This window comes from Tupaia chinensis, unplaced genomic scaffold (genome assembly GCF_000334495.1).
Source record: "Tupaia chinensis unplaced genomic scaffold, TupChi_1.0 Scaffold000217_1, whole genome shotgun sequence".
In the NCBI taxonomy this organism is placed as follows: domain Eukaryota; kingdom Metazoa; phylum Chordata; class Mammalia; order Scandentia; family Tupaiidae; genus Tupaia; species Tupaia belangeri.
In genome coordinates, this window is record NW_006159692.1 from 5,825,477 (window position 1) to 5,833,222 (window position 7,746).

Genomic DNA, 7,746 nt, shown 5'->3' on the forward strand with positions numbered 1-7,746 from the left:
GGATCTCAAATAAGCCTACAGAAGCTCTATCTAAGAAAGATGGCCTGGTGGGACCAGCAGTTAGCGTAATGGCTATGTCGCTGAACTCTCTACTCATGTAGTTGACCATGGTCCAAGTCCTGGACCCAGTGGCTTAAACTCACTCCGGTCACATGTGCGTGCGTGCCCAAGATCCCGAGAGGTGAATGGAGGAGAAGGGATTGTGGCATAGCCATCCCCCCTGGGGGTTGATTTCTTGCTTTCTGTCTCTGTCTGTCTGGTGAGTGCACGCGCCCTATAGCAAAAAAAAAAAAAAAAAAAAAAAAAAAGAAAGATGGCCTGATACCATAAATAGTTCTGCCTGGCAGAGGGGATTAGAGAAGATATATGAAAGAATTTATAACATAAAATAACCTGGACTTTTCCAGCCTAGCATTGTAATCAGTAGAGATTGCAAAAGAGCAACCACACCAGAGGATTATCTTGAGAAAGACTTTGAAGGAAGAAAAAGAGACTGATCTTTGCTAGCAGATGGTATGTCACAGAATACTTGGTAGGCAGGGCTGAATTGAGAAGGGTTATGTGTGATTTGTGTGCTGGGTGTCTGCTTTTCAACAGTTTGAGTAGTTGACATGTAATTATTTTCTCAAAAATATTTAAAACCATACTGTCTCTGTTGTTACAGAGTCACAAACAAAATTATAAAAAATTATAAGAAATATTTTGAATGTTATCTTTAAAATTCAGTATTTTGAAATTTTGAAAGTTGTTTATTAACTTTCAGGAACTATGGAGTATGAGCAAATTTTTTTTGATATGTAAATTAAATGTTTGTGGAAAAATGTAAAAAGAAATAAAAGGAAAAAAAGCCCCAAAATGATATTTATGATTCATCTATTACACATGTTACAACTTTCTTCTCCCAACCTTTGGATTTTCTTTTAACTTTGCTAATAATGTGTTATATAGGTTGTATAATTAAAGCCAAATGTACCAATTTTCTCTTATTATTTAGCTTCTTTTCTACCCTAAGACCACAGAGATAGTACCCTATATTTTTGTCTAGAAATGATAAAGTTTTCATACTGAGAGGGTGTATCCCCTTCCTTTACTCACTGTGCAAAGATTTATCCTGGCTCTTATATGTCAAATTTCAAAGAAAAGCAAATTTTTCTTTAAGCAACCAGAAAAATGACCACATCACTAATAAAAGAAATCAATTAAGATTGGACTCAGACATCCCTTAAACACAAAAAGAAGGAACACCAAATACAGTGGATGCTAAATAGGTGTGGGAAGATCCCTAAAGAGAACACCCCAGCCTGCAAACCTCACACAGAAGAGATGGGGTGCCAAAGTAAATGCCACACACACAAGGAAATCCAACACCACCAGGTTGGAATAGCTTTGAGAAGTTTGGAAAGCACTTTGTTGGCAAAGGGGCAGGAAAACAAGACCTCATATACATCAATAGCAGAACTGTAAATTGTTTTGACCTATATCATGGTCAATTTGGAAAGAAGTTTAAAATTTGGAACTTCTGAAGCCCTTGACCTAGTAGATCAGCTTCTAGTAACTTATCCTATAGACATACTTACGTGGGTGAGATGATACATATGGGGTCTTGGAAAAGTTCATGGAAAATGCATATCATGAAAACACTATGCATGGATTTCAAAATTATTGCACCAAAATAAACTCATATTTTAATTTCATTTTTGCTATGACTATTTTGAAGCTTCCTTATATGTACAAGGCTATTCATTATATTTTTTAAATAAGTTTTTCATTATAGGGCATCTGTGCTTGCCAGAGAGAGACAGTGGGAGGGAAAGTAAGAAATCAGGCCCCAGAGGGGATGGCCATGCTACAATCTCTTCTCCTCCATTCTCTTCCTGAGATTTTGGGAATGGATGCACACACTCCTGCAATGATTTTTTTTTTTCAAGTCTCCAGGTCTGGGACTTGAACTGTGGTCATCCACATGGGAGTTCAGCACCTTAACCATGATGTCACCTGCTGGTACCCACTGTAGTCTTTTTTATAACGAGGAAAAGTTGGAGACGACTTAGATTTCCATCAGCACAGATCTGGATATGTAAATAATAGCTAGGCTGCATAATAGAATGCAAATGTTAATAAAGGAAACATTAATCTAAGAACCATTATGGAAAAAAACACTAAGATACACCATTAGTTCAAAAAGTCAAGTTGTATGTAACATAGCAGGTGACCAAAATGTTTGAAAACATAAGAAGGTACTACAAACTCAAATCCTTTAGAGCAACCCCGGGCAGATACCCAAGTGATGGTGCCTGAGGGAAGTGAGTGGTAAAGGATAATGCGGGAGGAACCAACTTTTAACATCTGCATTTTTTCCATGTTCCTTGATCTACAGACGCAAACTGATTCAAATTGATCTGCAAATCAGATACAATTCCAAAAACAATCCCAGCTGCCTTGACTCCATATAACAATTCCAAAGTGAGTGGCTCAGGGCTGCTGTGGAGGCTCTGCTTTCTCTGCAAGAGGCTCCTACCTTGAGGCCAAGAGAGTTGTTCCAGATCTTGCCAATTCCCAGACAGTGGAAGGGAGAAAAAAAATCAAAGGCAAGAAGCTTCAACTTGAAGGGAGTTACTGGGAGTTAAACTCTTCCTTTGTGTTCACATCCCATTGCCTAGAATTTAGCCATGCCTAGACACAAGGGAGGCTGGGAAAGTGCTCTCAAGCTGGGCAACTGTGGGCCTAGCTAAAACAGGATGTGGTGGAGCAGTTGCATAACTAAAAGAAACAATAGGGGAAAGGATATTGAACACTTACCTCCTTACTCAGAGTTACCTCTCAGTGAGGCCTTACCTGGCTTTCATATTAAAATCACAACCCTTCCCAAGAGCCCTGGTTTCCTTCTCAGCTTTACTTTATTTATTTATTTATTTATTTATTTATTTATTTATTTATTTAAAGAGAGAGGATGTGTGCACTTGTTGGAGAAATAGAGAAAGACAGAGAGAGAGAAAACTAGAAATCACCCCCCAGGGGAGATGGTTACGCCTCAATCCCTTCTCCTCCAGATTCCTCTTGGGACTTCAGGCACACATGCACGTGTACCTGGCATGAGTTTTAAGCTGCCAGGTGTGGGACTCCAACCACAGTCAGCTACGTGGGAATCCAGTGATGTTACCATTATATCATCTGCCATGCTCTCTGCTTTCCTTTTTAGCACATTTTATCACCTGTCTGTTCCAAGCACCATGAGATTGGGATTTTGCTGTGTGTTCACTCTGTATCCTTGGCGTGTAGAACAATGCTCAGTGCATAGTGTACACTCAGTATTTTTGTTTCTTGGATGAATGAATACAATAATGGTCCAATGAATACGGACTCAATTACGGTTGCTGTTATCATCATTATCTGGAAGGACAGGGTGAGGACGTGTTTCAGGTGGTAGTAGTAATAGAAGGGGCTGGGAATGCTGGCAGATAGTGACATGCTAGTGCTCACGAAAGAAAAGTGACAGAGAAACCAAATAGGACTGGGTAGAGGCAGGTAGACCCAATCAGCACCAAGGTTCTGGTTAGAGACTCCAGGAACAAAGTAGTCTCTACGAACCCCTCTACAGCCTCCGCCCTTGGTTATGGCCAATTCATTGACTGACAATTAGGGTCACGGGGGAGACTCAATAAAGTTTATAGACAAGATTACGTTTTCCTTTTTTCTATTTTAGATCTATACTAATTAATGAGGAATATAAATGTTTTGCAAATAAATGTTGCTCCTAACCCATCAAACATTTTGTCAAAACTTTTTTACTTTAACTTCTTCTGTTCTTTGTCTAAATTCTTACTTTTTTAAAAAGTTTATGGTTTAGGTGTGCAACATGATTTTTGGATGTACATACACATAGTGAAATGATTACTGCAGTCAAGCCAATTAATATAGTCATCATCTTGACACACTTTGTGTGTGGGGAGGAAGGGATGAGAGCATTTAAATTTTATTCTTAGAAAATTTACAACATACAGCACAGTATTATTATTGGGGGGGGTGTTGTGGTTTAATTTAGAAACAAATAAAACATGCATACCAGTTGTCTACTCGTTTTCTTCACTGTGCAGCCTGGCGTTGGGATTGGTGACTCTGATGGCCAGCTGGGCTGCTCTTTCCACCATAGCCTTGCGGTTCTTGGAGGAGACGTTGTGGGCGATCTCACAGTAAGACTTACTGTATATCAGCTGCACTTCCAGCTCCTTGATGTTGTGGGCCAGGAACTTCCGGAAGCCGCTGGGCAGCATGTGCTTCATTTTCTTGTTGCTTCCGTAACTGATGTTGGGCATCAAGATCTAGCCCTAGAATCTCCTCCACACCCTGCTGTCAATCCCTCTGGTTTTCTGCCAGCTGTGCTTGATTTAGAAGTAGTGGTCTGACTGGTGCCGGATGAACTTCTTGCTCCTCTTTTTGACGATCTTGGGTTTCACCAGGGGTCCGAGGGCAGCCATGATGCAGGGTAGGAGATGGCCGCCACCTCCACAGGCAGCGCTGAGGAAGAACACAGCACAGTACTATTACTATACTTTACAACTCCAGAATCATTCATCTAACATAACTGTGACTGCACACTTTGACCTATAGCTTCTCATTTCTGTGTTTTTAAGTGAGTATTATTTTTCTTGAATTCATGATTATATCACAGCGTTCTTCCTCTCATTTTGGCCACTAAGAACAACATGGATTTTTTTTCTTTTTTTCAAAACCTTAACAAGATATTTGCAATATTCAAAAGTGATCAAGTTTTTTAAAGTACTCTGAGCACAATAAAAACAAAATTGATTGCATATCACCAGACCCTTGTATGTTTAAAGTGCTTCAGGTAGATTCACTCATTTACTCCTCACAATTCCCTGAAGGGTAAACATATTTAAAAGAGAAGAAAATGAGCCACAGAGAGATAAGTAACTGGCCTTAGGGCTCATACCTGAGGAGTAGATCTGAGATCCCAAATGGAGGGATCCCACAACAAAGCCAGGCCTCTCACACTGGCTGCGGTGGTAGAGAATGTCAAGGATCGGCTTTCTCCGCTTCACTTCTGGTTCCCACAGGATGTCCTGCACTCTTGCTCTTAACCACCTTATAGAGAGCAGGCTACCCGCTGCTTTAACAAGGCATCTGTTTCCCACCAACCTCCAGCCACCTTAGTGCATCTAACCTCGCCTGTGAAAGATTGTTTGGAGCTTTCTCTTCGCTGCCTGTTTGCACAGAACTAGCAAGCCTAGTACAGTCCGATGCAGAGACTTTGGGAATAAATGTCGACTCCTACAGCCAAGGGCTGGCTTGCTCCTTGGTCTTTTCCTTGGCCTTTGAGACTACCCAGTTATCTGAAGGCAAATTCACCTGCTTGGCAATTAGCAGCTGTTTAACAAAGATCAATGCATTAGTGTATGGTGCCTTTAATGACTACCCAGTTTCCATCAGAAGGGACTGTTTATAAATGGGTTAACTGACGGACAGGCTTGTTGAGTGTGGCAAAGGGCCAATCAGGGAGTATGAGGCCTCCCCTTGGCAGCCAGGAACATGAAGTCAGAGACCACCCCCTCATCTGAAAATTACAGGCTGGGGAGGTAGAAAGAGAGAGGGGAGATGGCTCCATTTTTTAACATTATTTTACAACTTAAATTCCCTATCCTAGCGTTAATTTCAATCCCTTTCCATTGAATGGAGACCATTATGTAACAAGTTCAAAAGCAATGTGTGCTTTCTTCTGAAATTTCAAACATGGATGGACTATATTTAAATAGTTTCCACAGTACAGTTTCTTGGGGCTGTTGTTGACTCTGCAGAATGGTCTTGTACACAGAGATGCTTAACTCAGTTTATTGAAGTTGAATTTTCCATGGAAATTGTCCAGGGCTCCCCCAATTCTCAGGCGCTTCATCTGTCAGTCTTTCTTCTCCCAGATAATGGCTGGCAGCAACCCACAGCATGGAGGTTATATGGTGCACTTTCAGAATCCTCGTGAATGGAGTCATTGTTCCCCTGAGATGGTCGGCATGTCTCACTGAACACAGAGCAGGGTGTAAAAAAGGCACCTTGTGTGCAACTGTTGGCGAGGTTGTGGAGTGAATTAAAATCTCCAGAAAGTCTGGGCAGTGCTGTTCAGAGGAGCAATGAACCCTCTGGAAGTACTGTTAGCTCAGACATTCCAATGCAGTGAGGCAGCCTCTGGGACAGGGCTCCCTCCAGTCTCATTCGGAGAGGGAGCGAGGGGGCGAGTAAAGGACATTGATCTGGACCTGCTCTCTGCAAGATTTGTGAAAGGCGCCCCTTTCCAGGGATGGGGCCATGTTATCACACTCAGATAACTTTGCTGTTCAGTGGGCCTGGACTTGCCTTGTTTACTAACAATGCAATGACTTGTTTGGAGGATTCAGTTTTCACTGCTTGTGCATTCAGTAGTTTGTAGAAATCTAAATCTCACATGCTTAAAAAAAGTACAAATTTGGGGGGCTGCAGGTGACTGATGATGCTTGATATTAATAGATTCGTTGAAAGAATACTAAACCATAATATAACACCATATATTAAGTAAACAGTCTGCTTCGTTTACTGTTAGTGATGTTACATTTCCCCTGGCCCTTCTGTCTTCTGCCTAGGACAACATAAACTCAGGGGCTGGAGTAAATGACCACTTCCTATTGCTCTGGAGGTAAGATCTCACGTTCCCAATAAACAGAATTTCCTCAGAGCTGTCTGCAGAGACTTTTCTGAAACCGGCTCTTCAGGGAAGTGGTAATGTCAGTTTTCATTAAAATCCTAGTGGTGAGAAGATAGCAAAGCCATTGGAGGATCAGGCTGGCAGGTTTTTCTTATCCCCAGAATTCTCTGGGTCTCCTGTGCATTCTTGCTCCAGCCATTCCCGTGCTCTGGAGGCTCAAAGCAAGGGAGATGACTTTTAAGAGGGACCTGAAGGAAAGGGTCCAACTTGAGCAGGAGGAGAGTGTGTGGCAGGAGGCAGCCAGGCTCCAGGTACAAGGTCCAGCTAAGCACAGGAACAGAGATGGAATAGGCAAGATGCCATGTTAGCCAGGGCTTGTTGGGTTCCTGCAAACGCCTGGAATCAGTCTGGAGGGCAAGAGGGGGCAATGAAAATTCTGCATAGGTTAAAGTTGTTTAAGAATATGGCTGTGGGGTGAAGGACTGATTTGGTCCAAGGCAGGCCAGACAAGAGGTCCTGTGGGCCACAAAGACTAGGTCTTGACTGGATGTAAAAGGAGTGATGGGGCTACGTAGGGTCTCCCGTTAGAGTAAGTAAAGAGAGAGACTTGAAGACAGGAGTTTGGGTGAAAGGAAAGAGGCGGACTTGTTTTTCCTAGGTCCTTGGCTCGCCTGTGACTGCCCATTGGGTAGAAAAATAGCCCAGCACCAAGGAGGCTCTTCGCAAAGCTGGAGTTAGCTTCTCCCGACGGTGAAAATCTCCAGGTTTGCTTCAGCGACGAAAGCCCATTGGTTCTGGAGTCCGCAGCCCTGGATGGGCGCCATTAGCGGCACAGGTAGCTGGAGTCCGGCGCTGTGCCGGCACCTCGATGGTACTTCACAAATACCTGAACGAGCTGTTTCGACCCCGTGCAGCCGTCCGTTGGAGTGAACGCGGCCCAGTCACTTACCCCCGGGGGGCCTCAGTTTCCATATCGGTCATCCAGAGAGGCCTCCTGGGTGGCGCGAGTTCAAATTCCCGCGCTCTGCTGCGCGCCGACTCCCGCCCTGCCGCAGCTG